This window comes from Podarcis filfolensis (assembly GCF_964270895.1).
Source record: "Podarcis filfolensis genome assembly, chromosome: 14".
In the NCBI taxonomy this organism is placed as follows: domain Eukaryota; kingdom Metazoa; phylum Chordata; class Lepidosauria; order Squamata; family Lacertidae; genus Podarcis; species Podarcis filfolensis.
Genome location: NC_139616.1, coordinates 50,453,843 through 50,465,180, shown reverse-complemented (window position 1 = coordinate 50,465,180; position 11,338 = coordinate 50,453,843).

Here is an 11,338-nt window from a genome sequence, read left to right as displayed (position 1 = left end):
AGTAGAATTCCAGAATTAGCCAATCATTTGCAGCCCATTGTGTAAATAATGTATATAAAGCAGATACTTTGAGGGGACATCCATTCATTCCTCCTCACCACTATGAGCTGAATAAAGAGCATGAAATCACTTTGCGACTCTGAGTATATTTCATTCAGGTTAAGAACAGACCTCCAGAACGAATTAAGTACTTAACCCGAGGTACCACTGTATATGGATTTGGCAGTGGAGTTCTCCAGCTGTAGAATACATGTGGGAAGGATCGCAGGACAGGGAGAAGGAGAGTCTGCTTTTATGTTTTGAAATCCCCTTTTTATTCTTCTGTTCTGATTTTATTCCTCCAACATTTGTATCGTCTGAGGTGCAACAAAAAGGAATGCAATAAATGAAATCATATGAGCATGCCTAACGGTCATGACTACGTCTTTGCAGTCGTGAAGTCCATAGACAATTGGTTGTCAACCAGTGCACTGTGGCACCCTGAGCAATGTTCAATGGAGCCCCAGGGGGCAGCGACGGAGCAAGCCAATTGGGTGCCTAGGGTGACATGTGTGCTCTGCGCGCAGGGGCGGGGCCAGCCACCCATGGGGCGGGGCTAGCCAGGGCAGGACACTCCATGGGGCCTCCGAGGAGTCTGTCTGCCTCCTCCTACTCATCCGCCCTACAGCCGAGGGGGAGGCGGCAAGCGGACCATTTGGGGCAGCGCGGAGCCTGCGGGCGCCCAAGCCATAGCGCCAATCCCAGGAAAGACATGTGGCTCGGGCAAGCTGCAGGCCTCATGGTGAGTGCTACCTGCCATTTTGTCACCCACCTCAGTGGTGACACCCTGCCCCCTTCCTCCGCCCCTGCCAGAGTGGCTGTGGCATTCATAGAGAGCCCCCGGTCGTCTCACGGACTAATGACCCGTACACCACTAATCCGATGCAACAACCAGGTCCTCCCTGGTAAAATCACTTCTTCAGTCTCAGTCAGGTTCTCAAGTAAATAATGAAGAGTGTATTTTATTTCAGACACAAACAAACTTTTATGGCATTCCAAACATTGTTACTCTTTACTTTCTTAGTCTTATTTCTCACTCTCTATCTCTTCTACCTCCCCTCACTCAAGAACCCACTGCCCTGTCTCTCTATTTCCAACTGCCTGCCAGCTGCTTCTCCAACTGCCTTTCCCAACCAGCCAACCCACTAAAACCAACCCACTACACACCAACAACTTGTTCAAACCTTGGGCTAAGCCCTTTTATACACATGTAGGCTCCGCCTCCAGCTTCCCTATTGGTCTACATTTTAACCCTTTCTTCCCCCTGTACAGACAGGCTCTAAACGAACGGGCAAAAGCCACAGGGGTCCTCCTTTCATTAACTTGAAGCCCCTGTTTCCCGCATTATCTCTCTCTATTTCTCCCCAAGGAACATTCAGGGAGCCAGTGGCTTTGACTTGCACCCCATTATCTTCCAGTGCAAGTGGTTCCCACAAGAGAGAAGAATTGTGCTTGGTTAAGGGAGCTGCAGACTCAAAAAGGTTGAAAACCACTGCCATCGACAGTTCTCCCCGATCCTCATAATTTGCTATTGTGATGCAAGCCCATCCAATATCCACCTGCATTTTACATGCAAGGCAGCGATGCTCAAAACATGACGCAGGACACCGAAGGGGGAAGAGACACAGGAGGTGCCGTTCAACAGAGAACATTCCCCCTCAGCTCACTTCTGCTCCAGCTGCAATATAAACAGATCAGACACAATCTTAATTAAAGACAGGCATACACATCCAGGAGAAATCACTAGCAGGTTAATTAATGGCTTCAAAAGAGAAGAAAAGATATCAGCAAGCTCCCAAGCTCCCCAACGTTCAAGGTGTGCTCTTTTGCTTGGAACAAGCAATTGTTACTCAAGCAACGATAATGCAGTGAAAATTGTCCTTGCACAGCAATCTGAACTGTCAGAAAGAAAGGCATTAGCGCGAATGAGACTCCGATTCATTCTAGCAAAGCTGGTGTGTGTGTGTGTCCTGCAGAGACAGGACCAAGCCACCAGTGCGAGCCCAATTTAAATAACTCATAGGCGCTTTGGAGAAAAACAAGACCTTCCATGGTTTAGTATATTAAACAACCCTTGTTAAATGCAGGTTCCTGCTTCTACACTCTGCAGTTTGTTGAGTTGTTAGAGTTGCCTAACAGTGTGCTGAACCGGACCTGGAAATGACTCAGAATTAGTTGCAGTGGGTGACAGACCTGTGTAATATCGCCATAGTATTCATTCCTAGGAAGTATTTTTGAAGTTTTATTTTCAGCAATCTCCCCTTTACACAGCAGTAGTAGTGTATCCCAAGCCGGAATTAAGATTGCCGGAAGAAATATCAACAACCTCAGATATGCAGATGACACAACCTTGATGGCAGAAAGTGAGGAGGAATTAAAGAACCTTTTAATGAGGGTGAAAGAGGAGAGCGCAAAATATGGTTTGAAGCTCAACATCAAAAAAATGAAGATCATGGCCACTGGTCCCATCACTTCCTGACAAATAGAAGGGGAAAAAATGGAGGCAGTGAGAGATTTTACTTTCTTGGGCTCCATGATCACTGCAGATGGTGACAGCAGCCACGAAATTAAAAGACGCCTGCTTCTTGGGAGAAAAGCAATGACAAACCTAGACAGCATCTTAAAAAGCAGAGACATCACCTTGCCAACAAAGGTCCATATAGTCAAAGCTATGGTTTTCCCAGTAGTGATGTATGGAAGTGAGAGCTGGACCATAAAGAAGGCTGATCACCGAAGAATTGATGCTTTTGAATTATGGTGCTGGAGGAGACTCTTGAGAGTCCCATGGACTGCAAGAAGATCAAACGTATCCATTCTTAAGGAAATCAGCCCTGAGTGCTCACTGGAAGGAAAGGTCCTGAAATTGAGTCTCCAAGACTTCATGAGAAAAGAAGACTCCCTGGAAAAGACCCTTGGGAAAGATGGAGGACCCAAAGAGAATGGGACGACAGAGGACGAGATGGTGGAACAGTGTTCTCAAAGCTACCAACATGAGCTTGACCAAACTGCGGGAGGCAGTGGAAGACAGGAGTGCCTGGTGTGCTCTGGTCCAGGGGGTCACAAAGAGTCGGACATGACTAAACAACAAAATTTAGAGGAAAGGTGGGATGGCTTAATTAAATAAATGGGGAGCTTTGGAGCCTATGTATTGTATTGCTTGTCCGTCATGTCAAGTTCTCTGCATCTACTTAGGCTCAATGATGGAAGTCAGGGGCCAGTTTCCTCCTCACAGGAAAGCTGTGTTATCCATCCCTTTTTCTGTTTCCATGAATGAAAGGGTATGAGATTTTCTTCGGGTTTCTTAAATGGCAGGTGAAGCTTCAGGGTGGGGGACCTGGAATTCCCTGGAAGAACAAACCTGCTCCCCCTTTGCCGATTATAGCTATGGCACTGCCTAGACTTTACACTGGGGGGGTACAGTGTGTTGCAAGGTCTGTGTCTGAACCCCCCACCTTTGGGTCTCCTTATACACACTGCCAAGAGATTTAAGACCTTTTGCTAGAGTTATAACATGTATTTGTTAGGAATTGGTGTTCACCCTTAATCTTACACCCACAAGAAGTTCTCACACCAGAGCAATAAAGGTTGGTTTTATAGCATGAAATGGAAGAGACGGAATATATAAATGCTGCTTCAGGCAGCAGATCATTCATTGCATACACACATTGATCCAAAGAGTAAAAGAATTCCTAACTATTCCCAAAAGCCTAAAGAAAGTAAGTCTGACAATTTTGCCACAGAACCCGCATGAAAAGCAAAGTGATAAAGGGAGGAGGAAAGGTATAGGTGTGTGTTGATTCCTTGAGAGCATTGAGTACAGTGAAATTCCTTGTTGGAACTTGGAGAGAGAACCAGCCATTGAAAATCTAGGTTTTTATACTCATTTTAGCCAATGCATCCTAGTGGAGAGGGGAGGTGGACTTTGGGACAAGCAATTCTTATAGTTCCAATATTTATTTCTTTTGATTGTTTCCTCTCTATTAAAACCCTGGCTGTTTGCTTAATTAGTAGCTGAAAGCATATAGTCCTGGTGAGCAATGACTCAACAGGTTATCTTTGCTTCATGCCTTAATGTTATCTCACTGCGGTCTAACTCTAATCCAATCTTCTACAGCATTGATTAATTTTTGCTAATTTCCAGATTACTTGTGCTGACCTCTGCACAAACCATTAGTTGTTCAGGATGTCTCCTCGATGCTTGACAAGATACATTTGTGATAAGAACTAGGACCAGGTTCAGGAAAGTTCATTTAGTGATACATTCCATATTGAACGATGCCAGCTGCACCAATGCCACAATCTACTGCAATCAGCCATGGAAATAGCTCCGATTGGAACCTGTGTTGTAAATTGTCTGCAACATATATTTGTGCCCTTGGAGCTCCTCTATGCTTGCGCAAGTTCTCTCTCTGGACATGAACTTGGCTGGCCTCTGGGCTTACACAAACATGTTGACAAGAGGCCCGATGTACTGAATCATCGTTGGACTTTGAAAGGCATCTGCTCTGCCCTTAGACGTTTGCACAGGAGTAGGAAAATATGGCATATCCACATTTTACTGCTACTCTGGCATTTCTTGATAACTTTTACAAGCTATGGAGGAATTGGGTTCCAGAGTATGGAGATGTGAGAACAAGCACATCTCACCTGCCAATTTTTCAGGGGAGGGGGACCCAAAACCTTGGAGCGATATTCTGACTTTACCCTTTCGTGAACCCTTCAGGATCACATGCCATGGGCAGGGTGTGCTGGCTTCAGGGAGCACCTTGCCAATATTGATTCATGGTTGCTTCACCCAACAGAGAGAGGAGGTAATACGCCGAGAGCTTTTTCTGTCACACCCAGCATTATCTCCAGTGGCAAGGTCGTAGCTCAAGGGTAGCGCTCGTGCTTTGCTTGGAAGGGTGCCAGGCCCCGTGCGTGGCATCTCCAGGCAGGGCTGGGAAAAGACTTGCAGGCTGGCTTCACATTTAGCACCAGGATACAGTTCGTAAAGGTTTACAAAGCATGGCTCAACAGCACTCATTGACCAAGGAGGCCATGATGGGCCCCAACTTGGATGACTCAAAAAATAAAAGGATTAGACAGATTCCTGTATGCTCTGCCTCCACAGTCAGAGACAGCAATGCTTCTGAATAGGTAAAAGGGAAAGGTAAAGGACACCTGTCCATTCTTAAGGAAATCAGCCCTGAGTGCTCACTGGGAGGACAGATCCTGAAGCTGAGGCTCCAATACTTTGGCCACCTTATGAGAAAAGAAGACTCCCTGGAAAAGACCCTGGTGTTGGGAAAGATTGAGGGCACAAGGAGAAGGGGACGACAGAGGACGAGATGGTGGAACAGTGTTCTTGAAGCTACAAACATGAGTTTGACCAAACTGCGGGAGGCAGTGGAAGACAGGAGTGCCTGGCGTGCTCTGGTCCAGGGGGTCACGAAGAGTCAGACACGACTAAACAACTAAACAACAACAACAACAAAAGGACACCTGGACGGTTAAGTCCAGTCAAAGGGATTATGGGTTTGCGGCGCTCATCTCGCTTTCAGGCTGAGGGAGCCAGCATTTGTCCACAGACAGCTTTCTGGGTCATGTGGCCAGCAGGACTAAACCACTTCTGGCGCATGGAGGACCATGACAAGTACCAGAGTGCATGGAAATGCCGTTTACCTTCCTGCTGCAGCGGTACATATTTATCTACTTGCACTGGCGTGCTTTCGAACTGCTAGGTTGGCAGGAGCTGGGACAGAGCAATGGGAGCTCACCCCGTCGTGGGGATTTGAAACGCCGACCTTCTGATCAGCAAGCCCAAGAAGCTCAGTGGTTTAGCCCACAGCGCTACCCGCATCCCTAATGCTTCTGAATACCAGTTGCTGGAAGCCACAAAAAGGGAGAGGGCTGATGTGCTGGAATCCTGCTAGCTGGCTGCCCACAGCAGTGACGGATTTGGGCTTTCAAATTTCAGCGACCCGGACTTCAGAAGCCAGGGCATGCAGAGTGTGGTTCGCACTCAGAAGTAGGCATGAGGCATAAGTCATGCTACAGCTACAGATTTATTAAGCATAAATCAGAACAAAGGAACATGTCGTCTCTCTCTCATGTCATCTCGGAGAGAACAGCAAAAGCAAACGCTATACACAGACGGAAGTTCCCAGCAAGCTGTGCTGGAATGTAAACAGAAATGTGACATGCAACAATCTCATGCCTGTTCCTTAAGATGGAATAGAAATGTCAATAGTTTGATGGGTGCTCTCACCACAGTCCTGCAGGGATCTCCTGCAGATGTTCTGAGGCTCCTCCAGCCTTGGTCAGCACAGCCAAGAACCAGCGGCAATGGAAGGCTCCAATAACATCTGGAGGGCCTTCTGTGGGCTTCCCCTGCTTTTTAGGCGCTGAGCAAAACCTGTCCTGTTTTCTCAACCTCAAATAGTATTTAGCTGCTTTTACAGCTTCTCCTCCTTGAAATTAGTATTGATTCTTGGCTGTCTTTATTCAACTTCTTTAAAAAAAAATTATTTTTTTTTAAAAAAGAAGAGTTTTAAGTACCTTTTTATTCTTTTGCTTTTGTATTTATGGTTATTACTTGCCCTGGGACTTTCGTTGATTTGGTGGGGTGTAAATTTACAAAGGCAAATGAACAATTTATTTTACTTTGACATTTATTCACAGCCCGCTCTCAGTGTCCTCCGGGTGATTCACGCAAAATGCATTGAAAACAAGCACCCGGCATAAGCAGCCTGAAATCATCTTAAGATAGCAATTAAAAGTAAATTGTTCCAATTGCTAACGCAGAGATAGGGGACATACAGGGACTCCAGACGCTGACAGACCATCCCTGACCACTGAGCATGCTGGCTGGGGCTGACGGGAGCCCAGCCATATTTGGAAGGTCACCGGTTCTCCATTCCTGGACTCAAAGATGATCCCAAAAGGCCTGGGAGAGCAAGACATGAGTCACACAATTCAATTTCCCTGACATTTCCATAACTGGTATTTCCATAACTAGTATACGCTCCAAGTGTCCCGGTTTTCCAGGGACAGTCCCAGAATTACAGAAGCCATTTTGGTTTCTGATTTGATCCCCAAATGTCCCAGCTTTCCTTTTTCCTCCACTCCTCATCTTGATTAAAAGTGGTGGAGGGATCAAACTGCCACCCATCCTCTCCTTTTTGGAAACAGGAGCCTTTGCTGTGGGCTTGGCTGAGTCCTGTCTATCCTGAAAATAAAATCCCTGCACCAAATGAAGGAAATGGTTGAAGCTGCCATACAAAGTCCTTCCTATAATTTTGAAGGAAAAGGTCACCAATCGACTTTAAAAAATTTCATTGCAATGCACATACACAGCGCCGGATTTACGTATAAGCTAAACAAGCTATAGCTTAGGGCCCCACTCTCTTGCCCCCAAAACATATACCGTACTTCTTCTTAATTGTATTTCACTATTAATATACCTCATTTATTTATTTATTTATGTTGCAATACATATATGAAATCTTTACATAATGAGACATATACATTATATTCGTAAACTCACATTTTCACATTTCATTATGTACCAACATTTATCCATTTCTTATTTCTTGCCCTGTGTCTTCCCTCCACCCGTGCGTGACTTCCTTGTTATTATTTTGTAACTTTATTATTGAGATTGTATTTTTGTATCTTAATAATTAACCATTCAATCTTATATATCTGCTTAGCTTAGCTTAACTATTAATATACTTCTTAACTGTATTTCAGTTCAACAATTACTTTGATAAAATACATATTTTGTTATGTGCAAATGGCTTTCGATACCTATTAGGTCCATAAATTGCCATATAGCATATATTCAACACAAAAAACAGTGACAATTTGTTGTTGACAAAGGACAGATGGACATAGAAAGGGCTCCATTACCTTCAGTAGCTTAAGGCCTCATCAAACCTAAATCCAGCCCTGGACATAGACAGTATTCCAAATGTGGTCCCACCATAGATTTGCATAATGGCCTTTTGATATGGGCAGTTTTATTTTCAGTTCCTTTCCTAATGACCCGTTTGCCTTTTCCACGGCCACCACACAGCGGGCTGACATCTTCATTGAGCTTTCTGCTGTGTACCCCCTATAATAAATGGAAATCTGCCCCTTGTTCCCTTATGGGAGACACAAGAGCCCTTATAGAGTCCTTTGCAGGTTCTCCATTGGTCGGAGAAAAGAACAGAGGCCAACCAGAGAATATTGAGAAGCAAAGCAGCTCGTAAGCCTGATCTTTATTGAACTGTTGCAACAGGGTGCCCCCTTCACACGCAGGAAAGGAGGAGGACCCAGAACCCAGGTGGGCCCGCCCTTATATAGACATTTTAAATTGCCCGCCCTGGAGTCCAAGACCACCCCCAGAAACATCATACCTACATCACAGAAATGGTGATCTACAACAGAAATCTGAGTGCGTTGTTTACCTCCTGTCTGGCAGGTTACCTGTTAATGCTTACTTGTTGGATACCCTGGGGAGCCTGGCCAGTCTTTTGTAATGATAAATACTTACTTCCTGAGCCAGATCACAGGCTCACCCCATTCATACACAGACATACCCTTAAGACAGGATTTGTGAAGGAAAAGACAATGGGGAGGCTTTTCCATTTTCCTTTGACTTTGCAGAGAAAACATTTGGTCAGTTTGGGAGCCAAAATGGTTTCATGGCTGTTTTCCTGTGCTGCTTCAGACATGTGGTTTATATATTTATGTTCAGACCCCATGGGCCTAAATAAACATTGGGTGACCCTGTTCTACACAGTGGCCTGATAAAATGTCCAGGAACATGTTCAGAGCATGGCATGTTCCTGGAAACTCTAATGAAAGCACCCCAAGACCAATCAAACTAGCCCAACTGGCAGATGAAGAAAGCACCAGGGCATCTTTCCATCCTGCAAGTAGGGGGATCAAGTAAGTTCGTGGCACACTTATCAGTTCACCGGCCGGTCGCCCTTCTGCATACACCGCAAAGCAAACAGTCAGGATTCGCCCCACCCCCGCCGCTGCCGGAGCTGTCAGCAGAAATGCCAAGAAGCAAACAAAACACCATGCGAACTCCTTTCACCTCTGCAGGGACATGAATGGCAGCCATGGCTTCTGGGCTCTTTTAACTTAAAGGCACTAGAAACTTTCAGCCTTGCTGCAAAAACAAAAGCCTCCCTTGCTTCCGCCTTTGTTGTGTGGGGTGCGTTGGTAAGATGGGGGTCTCAGTACAGTGGTACCTTGGGTTACAGACGTTTCAGGTTACAGACACTTCAGGTTACAGACTCCGCTAACCCAGAAATATTACCTCGGGTTAAGAACTTTGCTTCAGGATGAGAACAGAAATCGTGCTCCGGCGGCAGCAGGAGGCCCCATTAGCTAAAGTGGTGCTTCAGGTTAAGAACAGTTTCAGGTTACGAACGGACGAATTAAGTTCTTAACCTGAGGTACCACTGTACTGAGTCACTACAGCACAGAACTGGAGTGAACCCCCCTGCCTTCCTCTGTCCCCACTGGACCACACTGGTCCTGTTTACGCTACGTTTAACCTCTTTGCTTCAAAGAAGGATAGTCTTTTCCTGCTCTGGTTTGTCCCCAGACAAGTCTGAGCAAGTTAACTGTGGTTAAGCGCAGAGCAAAGGTTTTGAATGGCAGCAGAAATCCTTTCACTGGCTTTTTGCCTTTCCTGGGGTGGCCCTTCTGTGATGTAAAAGACGCTGGTGTTGCGGGAGACACAGCCTGCCTTGTCTCCACCCGTTGTCCTCAGGTGTGTTAGAGAGGATGCTGAGCAGTGTTGATGGAAGAGTCTCCTTCACCCCAGCCAGCAAAATATCTGGGGACCCCTCACAGAGCTACAATTCCCAGAGTTCCCTGTGACAATTCCTGCAGAAGGGTGGGTTGTTAAATCGCTCTGGGAATTGTAGCTCAGGGAGGTGAATGTGGGGTCTTCTGTAGTTAACAAACTACAGCTCTCAGAATCCTTTTGGGGGAAAGCCACAACTGTTCACAGTGGCATCATAGAACTTTAAATGTGTGGTGTGTATTACCAGAGCCCCTCTCTCTGAAGTTCAGAGGAACCACAGAGTCAGCACTGCTTGTATAGGACTCACTCAAAAAAGTCCACAAAGCCCCCCCCCCATTGCCATGGTACATCTCTCCCCCCCCCCCAATTCCCTATTCCACCAGTAACAGCTTCAGAAAACACAGTTTTGGTGCTTAGATGCTGAACAATCTAGCAATAATACCACCACAATACCCTGCATTCAAAGGACAAACATTTCATAATTAAAGACAGATGGATATCACTGTGAAGTATAGTTGCAATTTCCTCCCCCCCCCAAAGAAAATAGATCAATGTTTTACTAAGGCCTAGGCAAATAAAAGTGTTTCTACCTAGCACTTAGCACTCATGAAACTGGGGCTTTGAACACATTATTTCCACAAATGCACACACACCGCATTTCAAGTTGCCTTGTAGCTAAGGGGGTGGGGGCAGGGAGGGGCAGCTGCCCCCCCAATCAACAAAAATCAATAAAAATACTGAGGTTCTGCCCCCCCAGTTGCCTGCCCCCCAACAAAAATCCTGGCTATGCCCCTGTTCCCACCCCACCCAGAGAGAAGGGAGGCATGTCTTCACCTGATGAGCTTTACCTGTTTGGTTTCCCTGAGACTGAAACCCCCTCCTATTTATGAACTACTCATTTCATTAATCAGGAAGCTGTCATTTGAGCAGTCTGAACTGTACAGAGCTCAACTTAGCGGCGGCTACCATTTTCAAATCAGACGGAAGCTGGTTTGAAGGAAAATGTACCAGACAGCAGTATTTCATGAAACTCTGGGATACATATGAATTCTGGCTAAAACCAGAAGCCCCCAGCTTTGGACACCAGCAGCTGGAACGTGCTGGAGCCAGAGAGAATGGCAATGTGCTCTCAGCCCTGATGTTAGGCAGGGGGACCGCAGGAGAAAGCTGCAGAGCTGAGCAGGCAGGAGGACTGCGAATGCGCACTGCTGCCTGATCTTTGGTCCGAGCCAGCAGGACTGCCATTGTGCTCAGGGTAAAAGAGCATGGAGCCATGTAATGCAAGCAGACCTATTGAACCCATTTGCAAAATAAAATCAGGAACTGGCTGGCAAAACCTTTAATCGGACTTCTTCTGGTGGCAGCAGCAGCTGCGGTCATTTCTGGCTTCTGGAAAGACCTGCTCTAAAATCTTGGGGATAGAAAAGCGTGGTGTGTAGCCCTTGCTGTAAAGCTGTTATCGACAAAAAGAATAAAACATAAGGACGCTATTACTGGAAAGTGGCA